The 19,808-nt window shown below is 52.0% G+C and overlaps 1 long non-coding RNA gene across 1 annotated transcript; it reads right to left on the bottom strand.

Moving 5' to 3' along the window:
• Positions 1-8,920: 8,920 nt before the first annotated feature.
• On the bottom strand, positions 8,921-19,562 carry LOC145339661 (uncharacterized). Its single transcript, XR_013886050.1, has 3 exons — positions 19,456-19,562; positions 11,956-12,147; positions 8,921-10,658 (listed from the first exon to the last, which is right to left on the bottom strand). It is a non-coding gene; the product is annotated as an uncharacterized LOC145339661 (long non-coding RNA).
• Between the last annotated feature and the right edge of the window lie 246 nt (positions 19,563-19,808).

The following is a 19,808-nucleotide window of genomic DNA, read 5'->3' as shown; positions in this document are numbered from 1 at the left end:
CCCTATCTCTGTCTCTCTCTCTCACTGCCTCTTCCCCATCTCTCTCCATCTCTCTCTCTCTCTCTCCATCTCTTTCCTCTGTCTCAATCTCTGAATCAATATACAGAGGGCTGTATTTGGGAGGGTCCATCACTGGACCTCCTCTTAGGGAAGTGACTGAAGTGTCAGTAGGGAAGCACTCTGGGTCCAATGACCAAAAAGTTATTTGTTTTAGAATAGTTGTGGAAAAAGTTAGGAGAGGCCACAAGTTAGGGTCCTAAACTGGGGCAGGGCCAATGGTGGGGACATTAGGCAGGATCTAGCAGAGGTTGATTGGGTGAGTTTATTTGAAGGGAAAGGAATGACTGGCAAATGGGAGGCTTTTAAAAGTGTGATATCAAGAACCCAGGGGCAGTATGATCCTGTTAGGGTGAAGAAAAGGGCTGATGAGATATTGAGGATCTGGTCAGGAAAAAGAAGGAAGCATTCATTCGGTTTAGGCATTCGGGGAAAAGCTTGAAGTAACGTTTATTTGTCTGTTGCTAATAAGGCTTACATTAACATTTCAATGAAGTTACTGTGAAAATCCTCGAGTCACCACATTCCAGCGCCTGCTAACCAGCACCAACACTCCAGCCCCTGTTCAGGTCGATGCATTTAACCGTCTTTCAGACTATGAGGGGAAACCAGAGCACCCGGAGGAAACCCACGCGGTCACGGGCAGAACATGCAAACTCCGCACAGAAAGTGACCTGAGGCCGGAACTGAACCCGGGTCCCTGGCGCTGTGAGGCAGCAGTGCTAAGCACTGTGCCACCGAGCCACCCCCTTGAATCTGCTGTGAATCCCTCAGTGAGTATAAGAAGTGGAAGAGTACCCTTAAGAGGGAAATCAGGAGGGTAAAGACAGGGTATGAGATGGATCTACCACGTAAGGTTAAAGAAAATCCATAGAGGTTCTACAGCTATGTTAAAAGCAAAGGGACGACTAAGGAGAGAATAGGCCCCGTGAAGGTCAGCGTGGCCATCTGTGTGTGATACCACAGGAGATGGGTGAGATTTTTATGGAATATTTCTTGCTGGTGTTTACTGAGGAGAAAATCATGGGTGCTAAAGAAATAAACAAGTGGTCACATCCTGGCCACATGCATATTACTAGGGAGGAGATATTTGCAGTCTTAAAATCCATTGAGATGGTTAATTCCCCCGGGCCTGATCAAACACATCCTCGGATCATATTGGAGGCTAGGACAGAAATTGCAGAGGCCCTTACAAAGGTATTTGCTTCATCTCTTTTCACTGGCGTTGTTCTGGAAGATTGGACCGTGACTAATGTGGTCTAAGAAGGGTAGCAAAGACAAGCCAGGGAATTACAAACCTGACCTCAGTGGTGGCTACCTTACTGGAGGGGATTCTGAGGGACAGAATCTACCAACATTTAGATAATCACGGTCTGATTAGGGATAGTCAGCATGGCTTTGTGCATGGGAAGTCATGTCTGACTGATCTTTCAGAGTTTTTTGAATCAGGAACCAAGAGGGTGGATTAGGGTACAGCAGTAGGTGTTCTATATATGAACTTTAGCAAGACACCTGACAAAGTTCCACATGGCAGGCTAGTCTGGAAGGTTGGATCACATTGGATCCAGGAAGAGTGAGTAAATTGGATTCATGATTGGCTCAGTGATGGGTAGCAGATGGTGATGGTCAAAGGTTGTTTCTCGGACTGGAGGCCTGTGACGAGCAGTGTGCCTCAGGGTTGGTGTTGAGACTTGTTGTTTGTTATTTTTATAAGTGATTTGAATGTGAATGTACAAGGTTGATCCTAAATTAGGAGATATCGTTGATAGCAAATAAGGTTATCAAAAATTACAGTTAGGACAGTAAGCCTAGGATTTGCAAATGGATTTCAATAGAGGTAAGTGTGAGGTGTTGAATTTTGGAAAGTCAAACCGGGATAGGAATTATACGGTGAATGGTCGGGCCCTGGGGAGTGTTGAAGAACAGAGGGGTCTAAGACCGTGAAGGACAGTTTGTTCAAAGCAGCATCACAGGTATGCAGAGTGGTGAAGAAGGCGATAAGCACATTGGCACACATCAGTCAGGGCTTAGAGTACAGGAGCTGGGACATTATGTTACAGCTGTATAAGTCTTTGGTGAGGCCACCTTTGGAGTCCTGTGTTTGCACGGTGGCACAGTGGTTAGCGCTGCTGCCTCACAGCGTCAGGGACCCGGGTTTGATTCCCGGTTTGAGTCATTGTGTGGAGTTTGCACGTTCTCCCCATGTCTGCATGTGTTTCCTCAGGGTGCTCTGGTTTCCTCTCTCAGTCTGATAGAAGTGCTGGTTAAGGGCATTGACCGAACATGTGCCGGAGTGTGGTGACTAGGGGATTTTCACAGTAACTTCATTGCAGTGTTAATGTAAGCCCACTTGTCACAATAATAAACTTTAACACTTCAGTTTTGATCACCCTGTTATAGGAAAGACATTGATAAATTAGAATGAATGCAAAGAGTTTAGAGGATGTTGCCAAGTCTAATGGGCCTGAGTTACAGGGAGAGGTTGGTCGTGTTAGGACTTTATTCCACAGAATGTAGGAGAATGAGGGGTGACCTTAGTAATGTGTATAAGATCATCAGAGACATAGATAGAAAGAACGCACACACTTTCCCAGGAAGGGGAATTGAAAGCTAGAGGGCGTAGGTTTAAGGTGAGGGGGGAAAGATTTAAAAAGGACCTGAGGGACAATTTCTTCACGCAGAGGGTGGTGTGTATAGGGAATGAGCTGCCGGAGTAAGAGGTTGGGGCAGGTTCAATAGCAACATTTAAAAACATATTTAGATGAGTACATGGATGGGAAAGGATTAGGGGGATATGGGCCAAACGCAGGTTATGGGAACTGCAAGGGCAACATGGTCGGCATGGATAAGTTGGGCCATAGGTCCTTTTCTGTGCTGTATGGCTTTGACTCTTGCTCTCTGTCTTTCTCTCTCTGTCTCACACTTGGTACACCCTCGCTGTGATCAATGGAGATCTTGGGTTGGTACACACACATTGTTAACAATGGAGATCTTGGATTGGTGTACACATGCTGTGATCAGTGGGGAGCTTGGTCTGGTACGCAGTTGCTGTGATCAACAGGGAACTTGGATTGGTACACACTTGATGTGATTAATGAGGAACTTGGGTTGGTACACATTCGCAATGATCAATGGGGAACTTGAGTTGGTATACAGTCGCTGTAATCATTTGGGAACTAGGATTGGTACACATTCGCTGCAATCAATGGGGAATTTGGGTTTGTACACACTTGCTGTGATCAATGGGGAACTCGGGTAGGTACACATTGTGATTAACAGGGAACGCGGGTTGGTCGACACTGTGTGATCAAGGGAGAATTTGCGTTGGTACACACTCACTGTGACCAATGGGGAACTCGGGTTGGTACGTAATTGCTGCGATTGATGGGGAACACAGGGTGGCTCACACTCGCTGTGACCAATGAAGTCAGGTTGCTACACGCTTGTGGTGTTCAGTGGGGATCTCAGCTTGGTACACACTGATCAATGGGGAACTTGGGTTGGTACACACACTGTGACTAATGGGGTTCCCTGGTTGGTGCACACTCTCTTGGATCAGTGGGGAACTCGGGTTGGTACATGGTCACTGTCATCAGTGGGGATCCCTGATTGGTACATACATGCTGTGATCAAAGGTGATCTTGGGTTGGTACATAATTGCTGCGATAAATGGGGAACTCGGGATGGTACACATTCACTGTGATCAACAGGAAACTTGGCCTGGTACACACACATTGTGATCAGTGAAGAACTCGGTAGCCACTCGCTGTGATCAATGGGGAAGTCAGATTAGAACATAGAACATTACAGCGCAGTACAGGCCCTTCGGCCCTCGATGTTGCGTCGACCTGTGAAACCAATCTAAAGCCCATCTACACTATTCCAATATCATCCATGGTACACATTGGTACACACACGCTGTGATCGATGGGGAGCTCGGGTTGGTACATAATCACTGCGATCGATGGGGAACACGAGGTGGTACACACGAGCTGTGATCAACAGGGAACTTGGGTTGGTACACACTTGCTGTGATCAATAGGGATCTTAAGAACATAAGAAATAGGAGCAGGAGTAGGCTATCTGGCCCCTCGAGCCAGCTCCGTCATTCAATAAGATCATGGCTGATCTGAAGTGGATCAGTTCCACTTTCCTGCTTTCTCCCCATAACCCTTAATTCCCTTGTCTATCAGAAATCTTTCTACCCCTGACTTAAATATATTCAACGAGGTTGCCTCCACCACTTCAATGGGCAGAAAATTCCAGAGATTCACCACCCTTTGAGTGAAGAAGTTCCTCCTCAACTCTGTTCTAATCTCCACCCCCCCCCCCCCCCCCCCCGCCCCCAACTTACTTTGGGGCTGTGCCCTCTAGTTCTGGTTTCCTTTCTAAGTGGAAAGAATCTGTCTACTTCTATCTAGCTCCTTCATTATCTTGTAAGTCTCTATAAGATCCTCCTCCTCCTCCTAGCCTTCTAAACTCTAGTGAGTACAGGCCCAGTCTATTTAACCTCTCCTCATAAGCTAACCCCCTCACCTCCGGTATCAGGCTGGTGAACCTTCTCTACTCCCTCCAAGACCAATATATCCTTTCGCAAATAAGGGGACCAAAACTGCACACAGTACTCCAGCTGCGGCCTCACCAGTGTCCTGTACAGTTGCAGCAAGACCTCCCTGCTTTTATATTCTATCCCCCTCGCTGTAAAGGCCAACATTCCATTCACCTTCTTGATCACCTGCAGGCTGGATTTTTGCGATTCGTGCACAAGGACCCCCAGGTCCCTCAGCACAGTAGCATACTGCAACTTTTCACCTTTTAAATAATATTCCATCCTTCTATTATTTCTTCCAAAGTGGATAACCTCACATTTGCTAACATTGTATTCCATCTGCCAGGTCCTCGCCCACTCACAGCCTATCCAGATCTCTCTGCAGACTTTCCACGTCCTCCACGCAGTTTGCTTTTCCACTCATCTTTGTGTCATCAGCAAATTTTGTTATCCTACACAGCCCTCTCCTCCAGATCATCTATGTATTTAGTAAATAGTCAATCCACGCTAACACTTTACCCCCAACTCCGTGTACCCTAACCTTCTGCAGCACCCTTTTGTGAGACATCGTATCGAATGCCTTCTGGAAATCTAAAAGCACCACATCCACCAGTTCCCCTCTGTCTATCGCACTAGTTGCATCATGCATTGGTACACACTCGTTGTGATCAATGGGGTAGTCAGGTTGGTACGCACTTGCTTTGATCAATGGGGAACTCGGGGTGGTACACACTTGCTGTAATCAATGTGGATCTTGGGTTGGTACAGTGATCAACAGAGAACTCGGGCTAGTACACAATCACTGATCAATGGGGAATTTGAGTTAGCAGACACACTGATCAATGGAGAAATCAGGTTGGTACACACTCACAATCCATAGGGAATTTGGATAGGTACACACTTGCTGTGATCAATTGGGAACTCGGGTTGGTACACACTTGCTGTAATCAATGGAGAGCTTGGGTTGGTACACACCGTGATCAGCAGGGAATTCAGGTTGGTACTCGAAGTGATCAATTGGGAACTTAGGTTGGTACACATCCACTGTGATCAATGGGGAAATCAGGTTAGTACACACTCACTGTGATCAGTGGGGAACTCAGGTAGGTTCACACTTGCTGTGATCAGTTGGGAACTCGGGTTGCTACACACTTGCGGTAATCAATGGGGAACTTGGGTTGGTACACACTCGCTGTGCTCAACAGGAGCTCAGGTTCGTATGCACTCGCTGTGCACAATGAGGATCTCGGGTACACACTGTGATCAATGGGGATGTGGAGTTGGTACGCACTCATAATCAAAAGTGGGTACACACTTGCTGTAATCTATGGGGAACTTGGGTTGGTATACAGTGTGATCAACGGAACACGGGTTGGTCGACACTGATCAAGGGAGAATTCAGGTTGGTACACACTGTGACCGATGAAGAATTTGTGTTGGTATGTAATTGCTGCAATTGATGGGGAACTTGGGGTGGTACACTCTCGCTGTGATTAATAGGAAAGTTGAGTTGCTACACGCTCACTATATTCAGTGGGGATCTTGATTTGGTACATGCTGCGATCAGTGGGAACTTGGGTAGGTACGCACACTGTAATCTATGGGAACCTTGGGTTGGTACACCCTCTTGTAAACAATGGGGGACACAGATTGGTACACACTCGTGATCAATGGGGAAGTCAGGTTGCTACACGCTTGCTGTGTTCAGTGGGGAATCTCAGCTTGGTACACACTGATCAATGGGGAACTTGGATTGGTACGCACTCACTGTGACTAGTGGGGGTTCCCTGGTTGGTGCACACTCTCAGGGATCAATGGGGAACTCGGGTTGGTACATGGTCACTGTCATCAGTGGTGGTACACGCTCACTGTGATCATTAGGATCTCAGGTTGGTATACACTCGCTGTGATCAGTTTGGCACACAGTTATCTTGGAATGTCTCCTGCTGATGTGCACAGCCATCTTGTTAATGCGGTATCTGTGTTGGTTTTTGTGGCTGGATTATTGTAGCCCATTGCTGATGCTCCCTGTGACTAACTGGATTCTCTGTACCACACGGGAAGTGGACTTTCATTTGCCCAGTCAATATCAACTCATTCACCCTGCACCCGCTACACTCCCTGCATCTGATCCAAACCTAATGACAAAGAAAGGCCTAATAAAAATGGCGATCTGTAAATGCTGCATCCTGAACTGGCGTTTATGTGGCATAAACCCAGCACTTCAACAGCCCTTTCCAGAGACAGAGAAACACCGATCACATCTATTTCTGATAGGATTCTTTACACAAGGTACCATCTCAATGATAATGGAAGCCACAGCCGCAAGTCCCTGGGAATAAGTGAGTAAGTAAAAAGCCAGAAGTGGAGAGCAGAATAGAATCTGGAAGCCTGCCAGCCTCCATTCCATTGGTTTCATTCTGCATTTCCCCTTTGGGGATCTGCAGCAGAATGCTCTCAAACTGAAAGGTTGCACTGCTTCCTGCTGGGAGACAGCAGCAGTGCAGAAACTGGAACAGCAAACTGGCCTGGGTCAGAGCACAGGCCAATGTCCGGCTGTGCTAAGCACTGTGCCACCCACTCTATCTCATCACATCTTCTTGCTAATTGGAGCAGACTGCTCCAGTTGCTTTTATATTGCTGGCTGCTCTACCATTCTCACAACGTACAGTACACTCCCTTGTTTTGGAAACAAGTCATGTTTCTTTCATAACTCACTATCTCCACTGCTCTGTCTGAGCAACAATAGACAGGTGCCTGTGGCCTCAGGGATCACAGGCACATGTCTGTGGTCACGTATGATCGCACACGAGGACAGCCTCAACTGGGATCTTGGGTTCATGTCACACTATCTGTAATCCCCATGACTTGCAAAAGCTCACTAATTTTCCTGTCTGGAGACAATACACATCTCTTTAACTTGTGCTTAACATTCTTTCCACTCACATTGTCTGTACCTTTAAGACTTGATCATTTGTAAAGACACGCATTCCAACCATTACTTTGTAAATTGAGTTTGTATCTTTATATGCCGTTTGTGAACAGAACTCCCACTCACCTGATGAAGGAGCAGCACCATGAAAGCTAGTGGCTTTTGCTACCAAATAATCTTGTTGGAGTTTAACCTGGTGTCGTGAGACTTTTCACTGTATCCTCGGAGATGTCAGAATGCTCAAGTGTAAATATTCATAGAATCCCTATAGTGCAGGAGGCCATTCAGCCCATCAAGTCTGCACTGACCAAAATTCCCCCCAGGCCCTATCCCATAACCCTGCATATGTCCCCACCTAATCCCTTACAACTAATTTAGCATCACCAATCCATCTACTCTGTATATGTTTGGATTGTAGGAAGAAACCAGAGAAAACCCATGCAGACACAGGGAGAATGTACAAACTCCACATGGACAGTGACCCAAGTCAGGAATCAAATCCAGATCCCTGGTGCTGTGAGGGAGCAGTGCTAATTACTGTGCCACCGTGCATGTGTACAAGTATGTGCATATGTAGAGGCAAGCTTGTTTTGCTGAGGACATGTGGATATGTGTGTGTGTTTACACACACGTTGACTTTCTTTGTTGAGATGTGGGTTTTGTTTGAGAGGCCAGTCTTTATTACCCAGTGAGGGATGTCACAATCTTTACAGTGCCAAAGGAGGCCATTCAACCCCAGGAGTCTGCACTGGCTCTCTGAAAGAGCATTCTATCCAGTTCCACGCCCCAGATTTATCCCCATAACCTGGCACATTCTCCCTTTTCAAATAGCAATCCAATCCCCTTCTGAATCCCTTGATCAAATCTGCCTCCGCTACCCTCTTAGGAAGTTTATGCCAGATTCCAGTCTTCCTTTGGATAAAAAACATTTCCATCTCCTCACTGCTGCTGCTTTTGCAAATTATTTTCAATCTGTGCCCTCTAGTTCTTGATGCTGTGTTCAGTGGGAACAGTTTCTCCTGCTTTACCCTGTCCACACCCCTCAGGATGCTGAATACCGTGTGTGACTGTGTATCAGGTTGTGTGTGTGTGTGGGTGAATCAGTTTATGTGTGGGTGTGAGTTGAATGAGTGAGATTTTCTGTATTGGAGAAGAGACAGAGGCAGAGAGCAGCATTAACAAACAATTCTTTATTAATGTGTTTTATAAGTGGACCGCCAAGATCATGACAGATTGAGACTCCAACCTGCACAGTAACCAGCCCCTGGGGTCATGACAGACCAGTACTGACACCCTCGGGACCACAACAGCAAAGACTGATCCAACCACCCCTCAGCAACCCCCTCCACCCCCACCCCCAAAGTCGTAACAGACCCACTCCCACAAGGTCAGGGCACAAGGAGCCTGAACAGACAGGTTTGGCCAACGGTGTGTGTGTGTGCCCCCCCACCCCCGAGAGGTCAGGGGCAGACGGACAGGCCGTGATGTTGGGTGCCGGTCAGACGGTGACGCCGGGTCTGGCAGACACAGACAGTTGGCAGAGGAGAGGTTTCCAGGAGTCCCGAACAGCAATAAACTCTCAGAGCCCATCTGTGCAATGTGCAAAGTTGGGGTGAGCGGGCTGGGTTGCCATGGGGACGGTTACATATCCCTAACTTAATCAGGGTGAATTTATTTACATTTGGCACAATTCCTCTGATACATAATCGAGGGATTAATCACAGAGTAAAAATCTTCAGATAGTCCGTCCAGGGATCTCGACAGGGAACTGTGAGGGTGAAAGATCACCTCACCATCCCAGCCCTTACACTGAACTCAGTGCAGGAGTGCAAACCAACACCAGTTAGTTGGAAGAATGAGGAAAAATATAAAGGATACTACAGCTTAATGAGATGCAGGAACTAATAGATCAGGGAGAGAGTAAAGCTCCCTCTGTACTGTCCCCATCAAACACTCCCAGGACAGGTACAGCACGGGGTTAGATACAGAGTAAAGCTCCCTCTGTACTGTCCCCATCAAACACTCCCAGGACAGGTACAGCAGGGGGTTAGATACAGAGTAAAGCTCCCTCTACACCGTCCCCATCAAACAAGGAACAGAGAATGAAGAATACAGCCCACCAAGTCTGCACTGATATGTGGTGTCACCTCCTGTTCATGTTCTATCAAGATATACCTTGCTAATGTGCCTGCTTCCACCAACTCCACTGGCACTGTTCCAGGCATTCAGCACCCTCTGTGTGAAAAACTTTCCCTGCATGTCTCCCCTAAATTTACCACCTCTCACTTTAAGCCTGAACCCTCTTGTGGTTGAAACCTCCACACTGGGAAAAAGACTGACTACCCACCCTGTCTATGCCTCTCAATTTTGTAGACTTCCATCCGGTCGCCTCTCAGCCACCACCTTTACAGTGTAAATGATCCGACTTTATCCAACATCTCCTCATACCAAAGACATCCAGGCCAGGCAGGAGCCTGGTAAACCTTCTTTGCACCCTCTCCAAACACTCCCAGGACAGGTACAGCACGGGGTTAGATACAGAGTAAAGCTCCCTCTACACTGTCCCCATCAAACACCCCCAGGACAGGTACAGCACGGGGTTAGATACAGAGTAAATCTCCCTCTACACTGTCCCCATCAAACACTCCCAGGACAGGTACAGCACGGGGTTAGATACAGAGTAAAACTCCCTCTACACTGTCCCCATCAAACACTCCCAGGACAGGCACGGCACGGGGTTAGATACAGAGTAAAGCTCCCTCTACACTGTCCCCATCAAACACTCCCAGGACAGGTACGGCACGGGGTTAGATACAGAGTAAAGCTCCCTCTTCATGACACTGCTCTCAGTTTGGTGCACTGGGATCGGGAAGGTGATCTCGGATTCCTGTGTGTGTTCCATACTTTTCCCGTCATTCACCTGTCCCCGGACTCCGGTCTTTAATGACATTGTGTATGTTTGATGCCCGGAGCCTGGGTGCTGAGGTACTCTCCAAAGCCGTTGTAGTGAGGTGGCAGGGGGTCAGCCAGGGGCCCGGGAGGCAGCGCAGGTCTCAGGGGAGAGAGTCTGGGTGAGGTCTGCTTCCAGGGCTGCTCCATCTCGTGGCTCACTTTGCCATTCTGCAATGATGGATGAAAGGGCATGTCAGCTGACCTTTGACCTTCACCCCTACCCTGGCCAACGTGCTCCCTCCCCCCTCCCAGTGCCACAGCTCCAGTTCATTCTGATTCTCAGTGACAGTATTCTCCTCCAGCAACACTGTTTATCCGCGTACACAGTGGCCCCAGGTCACCGCTGAGAATTCCCCTGCATTCCTTCCGATAGCGTTCTGACATTTGGAACCACCTCAGAGGGCAGAACGCACTTCAGTGTAATATCCAGAAATTGGCACCTCCCACAATTAGGACTACAACACTGCAGCACTCCCTCGGCGCCGACCCTCTGACAGTGCGGCACTCCCTCGGCGCCGACCCTCTGACAGTGCGGCACTCCCTCGGCGCCGACCCTCTGACAGTGCGGCACTCCCTCGGCGCCGACCCTCTGACAGTGCGGCACTCCCTCGGCGCCGACCCTCTGACAGTGCGGCACTCCCTCGGCGCCGACCCTCTGACAGTGCGGCACTCCCTCGGCGCCGACCCTCTGACAGTGCGGCACTCCCTCGGCGCCGACCCTCTGACAATGCGGCACTCCCTCGGCGCCGACCCTCTGACAGTGCGGCACTCCCTCGGCGCCGACCCTCTGACAGTGCGGCACTCCCTCGGCGCCGACCCTCTGACAGTGCGGCACTCCCTCGGCGCCGACCCTCTGACAGTGCGGCACTCCCTCGGCGCCGACCCTCTGACAGTGCGGCACTCCCTCAGTACTGACCCTCTGACAGTGCGGCACTCCCGCAGCGCTGACCCTCTGACAGTGCGGCACTCCCGCAGCGCTGACCCTCTGACAGTGCGGCACTCCCGCAGCGCTGACCCTCTGACAGTGCGGCACTCCCGCAGCGCTGACCCTCTGACAGTGCGGCACTCCCGCAGCGCTGACCCTCTGACAGTGCGGCACTCCCTCAGCACTGACCCTCTGACAGTGCGGCACTCCCTCAGCACTGACCCTCTGACAGTGCGGCACTCCCTCAGTACTGACCCTCTGACAGTGCAGCACTCCCTCAGCGCTGACCCTCTGACAGTGCAGCACTCCCTCAGCACTGACCCTCTGACAGTGCAGCACTCCCTCAGTACTGACCCTCTGACAGTGCAGCACTCCCTCAGTACTGACCCTCTGACAGTGCGGCACTCCCTCAGTACTGACCCTCTGACAGTGCAGTGCCGATCCCTGAATGCGTTGTTTGAGCAGCCGAAGCTTTGTTGGCCTCAGGCTTCTGTGTCACTAAGTTAAGAATCCCCTGGTCTGTCTCAGTGTGGGACTCACCATGGTGCTGGTCCCGTTGGCCGTGGCGATGGAGAACAGCTCGGTGAAGTTTGGTACTGAGTCCCTGGTGAAGCTGCTGTTTCCGTAGATGTGGTGCGGGTACTTGTCAAAGCTGGTGTCCACAATGCCAATCTGGGAGGTGCGGACGTGGTAGGGGAAGTTCTTATTGGCTGCCGACGGCCGAGTGATCACCTGACAAGGCGGGAGGGAGACAGCAATGTTTAAACACAGGCAGTGGCTCAGGAAAGAGCCAGGCTTCATCTCTGGCCTAGGCCCTCCCCGTTGATCTGTGTGTGGGGCAGGGTGCGTCCTACACTCCCGAGTGGTGAGCTGGTGGTGTATAGAAACATGGAAAATAGGAGGAGGCGGAGCACCTCGAGCCTGCTCCGCCATTCATCATGATCGTGGCTAACCATTCAAATCATCCCTCCATATCCTTCGATCCCTTTCGCCCTAAGAGCCAGATCAAATCCCTTCTCAAAAACATTCCATGTTTTGACCTCAACTGCTTCCTGTGGTAATGAATTCCACTCACTGGGTGAAGGCATTTCTCCTCATCTCTGTCCTTAATAGTTTGCCTTGTGTCCTCGGACTGTGACCCCCTGGTTCTGGATTCCCCCACTATCGGGAATACCCTTCTTGCACCTACCCTGTCTCCTCCTGTTACAATTTTATAGGTTTCCCTCAGAACCTCCCTCATTTTTCTGAGCTCCAGCGAATATAACCCTAACTGACTCTCCTCACATCTCAGTCCTGCCATCCCTGGGATCGGCCTGGTAAATCTCTGCTGCAATCCCCCTAGAGCAAGAACATCCTTCCTCAGATAAGGAGGCCAAAACTGCACACAATACTCCAGGTGTGGCCTCAACAAAGCGTTTCCTCAGAAGGAACTCTTCAAATGCAGACAACAAAAATATAACAAAACTTACTCCAATTTATAAATCAAAGGAACAGTTTAATAAAGAAACTTCTTTCCTCCAAACTTGGGGCCTCAGCTCAGGCCACTCCAAGCTCCCCACAATTCCCTTCTCTATAGTGAGTCAGCTGACCATCACATCATTCCGTAATTGGTTCCATGGTTTACTGGGCGGCACAGTGGTTAGCACTGCTGCTTCACAGCTCCAGGGACCAGGGTTCGATTCCCAGCTCGGGTCACTGTCTGTGTGGTGTTTGCACATTCTCCTCGTGTCTGCGTGGGTTTCCTCCGGGTACTCCGGTTTCCTCCCACAGTCCAAAGATGTGCGGATTAGGTTGATTGGCCATGATAAGAAATTGCCCCTTAGAGTCCAGGGATGTGTAGGTTAGAGGGATTAGTGGGTAAATGTGTAGGGATATGGGGGGGGGGGTAGAGCCTGGGTGGGTTTGTGGTCGGTGCAGACTCGATGGGCCGAAGGGCCTCTTTCTGCACTGTAGGGTTCTATGATTTTGACCCTTGTAGTGCAAGGCATCCCTATCCCTGTACTCAAATCCTCTCGCTGGGAAAGGCCAGTGAAAGGATTTACCTTACAGCAGTAAGACGGCTGGGCCAGATACCCCAGTGACTCGATTAATCCCCTCCCATCCGCCATGATGAGATTGAAAGGCAGAGCAGGCTCGATGGGCTGAATGGCCCCGTTAAGCTCTCATTTCCCATATTCACAGGCGTCTCAGTCCTTGCCCAGGGCTTTATAAAGAAGTGGCGTTCTTCATTCTGTGAAACCCATCCGGGTCTCGAACACCCACCCAGATCAACTCTCTTTGTTCACCCATCCCCCTCCCTCGAGAGCCAGTTCCTGCACGTTGCTGGGAACATTTAACAGAGGTCCGGCCGGAATAGTGGAGAGGGGAATGGAGTTAACAGCACGGGACGAGGGCCTTCCATGGGAAGTGGAAAAGGTTTGCCAGTGGGGCAGGTCTGACGTAAATGGGTGAAGATTGAGGGGAGAATAATGATAACTCAAGATCGGTGGTGGGGGAGGCGGGGTCACGGCTCAAGGCCTTTCCTCCATTCCCAGCATCTCCAGTCTCTCCCATTGAGCAAAGCCCACCAACACCTCGACTTCCCCAGCAGGCTAAGGAAATTTGGCCTCTCGCTGCAACTCTCATTAACTTTTACAGATGCACCATAGGAAGTGTCCTTTCCTGAAGCATCACAGCTCGGAGTGTCCCCCCGCTCTGCCCGAGACTGCAAGAAACTCCAAAGGTTCGCGGGTGTAGCCCAGTCCGTCACGCAAACCAGCCTCCCATCCACGGACACTGTCTACACTTCCCGCTGCCTTGGCAAAGCGGGACCCCACTCATCCCGGACATTCTCCTTTCTACCTTCTCCCATTGAGAAGAAGAAACAAAAGTCTGAGGTCACGTACCATCCACCCCCAGAACAGCTTCTTCCCTGCTGCTGTCAGACTTCTGAATGGACCTACCTCGCATTAAGCTGATCTTTGTGTACACCCCAGCAGCACTGCATTCTGCACTCTCTCCCTTTCTTCTCCATGAACAGTATGCTTTGTATAGCATGTAAGAAACAATAATTTTCGCTGTACACTAATACATATGACAATAATAAATCAAATCAAGAAATCTTTCCCAGTACCTGGAATCACTGAGAAATCTCTCTCTCCCCCCATAATATCCATGCAGAAGTGAATGGGACACAATACTCCAGCTGGCGCCTAACTTCCTTCACTATTGTCCTTGATGCCTCTATTAATAAAAGCCAAGGAATGACCTCCCCCACGTCACTAACAAGTTTCCTCCAGCACCATCCAAACATTGTGCACATTCGCCCAGGTGGTTCCTGACATCACCCCACCATCCGATTAAAATTCGTATCCTTCCATCCTCCCAGCTGCTGCTCTGCCCGGGATGGATCACAGAACAAGACAGCTCCAGAACAGGACCCCCTCCCCGCCAGCACCAGAACAGGACCCCCTCCCCCCCCAGCGCCAGAACAGGACCCCCTCCCCCGCCAGCGCCAGAACAGGACCCCCTCCCCCCCAGCGCCAGAACAGGACCCCCTCCCCGCCAGCGCCAGAACAGGACCCCCTCCCTGCCTCCCCCCCCCAGCGCCAGAACAGGACCCCCTCCCCGCCTCCCCCCCCCAGCGCCAGAACAGGACCCCCTCCCCGCCTCCCCCCCCAGCGCCAGAACAGGACCCCCTCCCCCCCCAGCGCCAGAACAGGACCCCCTCCCCGCCAGCGCCAGAACAGGACCCCCTCCCCCCCAGCGCCAGAACAGGACCCCCTCCCCGCCTCCCCCCCAGCGCCAGAACAGGACCCCCTCCCCGCCTCCCCCCCCCAGCGCCAGAACAGGACCCCCTCCCCGCCTCCCCCCCCCAGCGCCAGAACAGGACCCCCTCCCCGCCTCCCCCCCCAGCGCCAGAACAGGACCCCCTCCCCCCCCAGCGCCAGAACAGGACCCCCTCCCCGCCAGCGCCAGAACAGGACCCCCTCCCCCCCAGCGCCAGAACAGGACCCCCTCCCCCCCAGCGCCAGAACAGGACCCCCTCCCCGCCTCCCCCCCAGCGCCAGAACAGGACCCCCTCCCTGCCTCCCCCCCCCAGCGCCAGAACAGGACCCCCTCCCCGCCTCCCCCCCCAGCGCCAGAACAGGACCCCCTCCCCGCCTCCCCCCCCAGCGCCAGAACAGGACCCCCTCCCCCCCAGCGCCAGAACAGGACCCCCTCCCCGCCTACCCCCCCCAGTGCCAGAACAGGACCCCCTCCCCGCCTACCCCCCCAGCGCCAGAACAGGACCCCCTCCCCCCCAGCGCCAGAACAGGACCCCCTCCCCCCCAGCGCCAGAACAGGACCCCCTCCCCCCAGCGCCAGAACAGGACCCCCTCCCCCCCAGCGCCAGAACAGGACCCCCTCCCCCCCAGCGCCAGAACAGGACCCCCTCCCCCCCAGCGCCAGAACAGGACCCCCTCCCCCCCAGCGCCAGAACAGGACCCCCTCCCCGCCTCCCCCCCCAGCGCCAGAACAGGACCCCCTCCCCCCCAGCGCCAGAACAGGACCCCCTCCCCGCCTACCCCCCCCAGTGCCAGAACAGGACCCCCTCCCCGCCTACCCCCCCAGCGCCAGAACAGGACCCCCTCCCCCCCAGCGCCAGAACAGGACCCCCTCCCCCCCAGCGCCAGAACAGGACCCCCTCCCCCCCAGCGCCAGAACAGGACCCCCTCCCCCCCAGCGCCAGAACAGGACCCCCTCCCCCCCAGCGCCAGAACAGGACCCCCTCCCCCCCAGCGCCAGAACAGGACCCCCTCCCCCCCCAGCGCCAGAACAGGACCCCCTCCCCCCCCAGCGCCAGAACAGGACCCCCTCCCCACAGTGCCAGAGCAGCGACCCCAGCACCAGAACAGGCCCCCACCCCCCCCCCCCAGCAGGGACTCCAGTGCCAGAACAGGCCCCCTCCCCACCCCCCCCAGCACTAGAGCAGGGACCTCAGTGCCAGAACACACCCCCCCAGCACTAGAGCAGGGACCCCAGCACCAGAACATGCCCCCCCCCCCCCAGCCCGTGATGTTGGGCCGAACAGAATGCCAAATTAAACTAATCCTGCCCTTGGTCCATATCTCTCTACCCCTTGCAGATTTGTGCTTGTCTGAAAGACACTATCGTATCTGCCTCCACCACCAGCCCTGGCTGCGCATCCCAGACACCTATCACTCTGCGTAAAAATATTTACCTCTCCTTTGAACTTTCTCCCTCTCACCTTAGGTGCATGATCCCTAGTATTAGACATTTAATCTTTGTCCCAGAGCTGCTGACTGTTAACCCTATCTATGCCCCTCACAGTTTTACAGACTTCTATCAGGTCTCCCTTCAGTCTCTGTTGCTCCAGAAAAAAAACAGCCCTAGTTTGTCCAGCTTCTCCTTACAGCTCATCCCCTTTAATCCAGGCAGCATCCTGGAAAACCTCTTCTGCACCTTCCCCAAAGTCTCCACATCCTTCCTATCTGCCACCTGCCTGTTTGTTTAACCAGCCCCTGCCTGTGTGCTCCTGTAGTGTGTCGCTACCTTCCCCACTGTGCTGCCAACTGCAGCTCACTGAGATAGAGCAGTGGTCTTTCAATAACAGTGACCATCCCCCCCCCAGGGGAAGTATTGTGCCTACTTCCCTCCAGCCTCCTCAGGCATCATTTCTTCACCACCACTCTCTGCTCCCTCCATCATTTTACATGTTTTTTCCCCCCACTGGCTCTCCATTACCTGCACTCGGGGTGCTATCACCACCGCTGTCCCCACACTCTCAATTTCCTCTCACTAATCACTTGTTAAAGTTAGCATTATGATTCCTATTCAATCAGTCCAAAGGTATCTTCTCTCAACTTTTTTGCAAAGTCAATTTTTAAAGATTCATTTATAGGAATTAGGGATCACTAACAAGGGGGGGGGAGGGGGGGCATTAATTGCTCCTTCCTAATTGCCCCTTGAGAAGCTGGTGGTGAGCTGCCTTCTTGAACAACTGCAGTCCAAAGTGTAGGTACGCCCACAGTGCAGTTAGGGAGGGGGTACCAGGATTTTGACCCCGTGACTGGGGCAGCACGGTGGCACAATGGTTAGCACTGCTGCCTCACAGTGCCAGGGAACTGGGTTCAATACCAGGCTTGGGTCACTGTCTGTGTGGAGTTTGCATGTTCTCCCCATGTCTGCGTGGGTTTCCTCTGGTGCTCCGGGTTCCCCCCTCAGCCTGAAAGTCGTGTTAGTTAGGGTGCGTTGGCCGTGCTAAATTCTCCCTCAGTGTACCCAAACGGGCACCCAAGTGTGGCAACTAGGGGATGTTCACAGTAACTTCACCGCAGTGTTAATGTAAGCCTACTTGTGACACTAATAAATAAAAACGTAAAGAAAAATTCCAAGTTAGGATTGAGAGTGACTTGCAGGGGAATCTCCAGGCGGTGGTGTTTCCAGGTATCGGCTAGCCCTTGTCCTTCTAGATGGTCACAGTCGTAGGTTTGGAAGGTGTTGCTTGAGGAGCCTTGGTGCAGTGAGTTTTGTAGATGGTGCACACAGCTGCCACTCTGTCAGTGGTGGAGTGAGCGAATGTTTGTTGATGGCGTAGCGATCGAGCTGCGCTGTGTTGTCCCAGTTGGTGTCGAGCTTCTCGAGTGTGATTGCAGCCACACTCATTCAGGCAAGGGGAGAGTATCCCGTCACACTCCTGGTTTAGGTGAGGGAACTCAATGTAAAATCTCCAAATGTACAGATGACACAAAGCTGGGTGGGAGGGTGAGCTGTGAGGAGGATGTGAGAGACCCTTCAGACTGAGAGAGTGGGCAAACGAATGGCAGACGCAGTATAATTGGGATAAATGTGAGGTTATTCACTGTAATTGCAAAAATTCAGGCAGATAATGGCTGTAAATTGGGAGAGGGAAGTGTGTACGCAGGACCTGGGTGTCCCACTGCACCAGTCACTGAAGGTAAGTGTAAAGTCAAACGGTACGTTGGTCTTCATTGCGAGAGGTTTCGAGTTCAGGAGCAGGGATGTCTTGCAGAATTATACAGGACCTTGGAGGACGGACAGGAGGAGAAACCTCTTCACTCAGAGCGGTCAGCCTGTGGAATTTGTACCACAGAAAGTAGTGGAGCCGAAACATTGAATATTTCAAAGCAGGAGTTCGATACAGCACTGGGAGTGAGCTGGATGATCAGCCATGATCATAATGAACGGCAGGAACAGGCTCCATGCTTCTAATTTCTACGTTTCCATGTAGCTCCCTCCCACAAGAAGCAGCAAGCTCAATTAGTAACTTCAAAATCAGACAGCCGTATAATTCTGTTCACCAAAGGGTATGAAGGACACAGAGGGAACATAAGAACATAAGAAATAGGAGCAGGAGTAGGCCATCTAGCCCTTCGAGCCTGCCCCGCCATTCAATAAGATCATGGCTGATCTGTTGTGGCTCAGTTCCACTTTCCCGCCCTCTCCCCATAACCCTTAATCCCCTCTCTTATCAAGAACCCATCAACCCGCTTCTTAAAAATATTTAGCGAGGCAGCCTCCACCACTTCAATGGGCAGAGAATTCCAGAGAAGACTGAATGGTGGGACAGACAGGAGGGGCCTTCTCCTCTTCCTGTGTAACATGCTAAAGCAGGGCTGAATGACCTCCTGCTGTCCCTGTGTAACAGGCTGGAGAAGGGGCTGAATGGCCTCCTCCTATCCCTGAGGGACAGGCTCGAGGGGCTGAATGGCCTCCTCCTATCCCTGTGTGACAGGCTGGAGAAGGGGCTGAATGGCCTCCTCCTATCTCTGAGGGACAGGCTTGAGGGCTGAATGGCCTCCTCCTATCCCTGAGGGACAGGCTTGAGGGGCTGAATGGCCTCCTGTTCCCGTGCCCTGCCTTTGTGATGAAAATCCCGTGGCTCTTTAATTGGATCGGTTTAGAGGGGCCTGCGGGAGAGCATTAGCCTCACCGTTTCCAGGACGGATTCAGGGAATCCGAACTCCCAGACCCGGGACAACATGAACCATTTACCAGGAGTCTGGCTTCCTCTTTCCCAACCGTGGCAAAACTCACCAGGAAGACAGCGTGAGCGTAGAGGCAAATCCCCAACTGGATCCCGTTCACAATCTTCTCCCGCACCCACTTCGAATTCCGAAATTAGCAATCAGAGCTGTGACCGGACAGCAAAGAACCTGGAGGGACAGGGCACAGGGTCAGGCTTCGTCTCTCAGCACAGAGGGGGCCATTCAGCCCCTTGCATCCATGCTAGTTCCTCCTCAGCTCAGCAATCGGTCCCATCTCTCCCCTCCCCCCTCCCCACACAGCCCCCGCAGATTTCCCCACTGACTGACCGTGGGGATTAATGTGGATTCACCCGCAGCAACGCCTCCCCCCTCCCTCAACTCTCCTCACCAGACACCCAGCCG

Source organism: Carcharhinus amblyrhynchos, unplaced genomic scaffold, assembly GCF_965287045.1.
Source record: "Carcharhinus amblyrhynchos unplaced genomic scaffold, sCarAmb.v2.hapA scaffold_594, whole genome shotgun sequence".
Taxonomy (NCBI): Eukaryota; Metazoa; Chordata; class Chondrichthyes; order Carcharhiniformes; family Carcharhinidae; genus Carcharhinus; species Carcharhinus amblyrhynchos.
The sequence above is the reverse complement of the archived record's forward strand: the minus strand, read 5'-3'. Positions and strand labels throughout refer to the sequence as shown.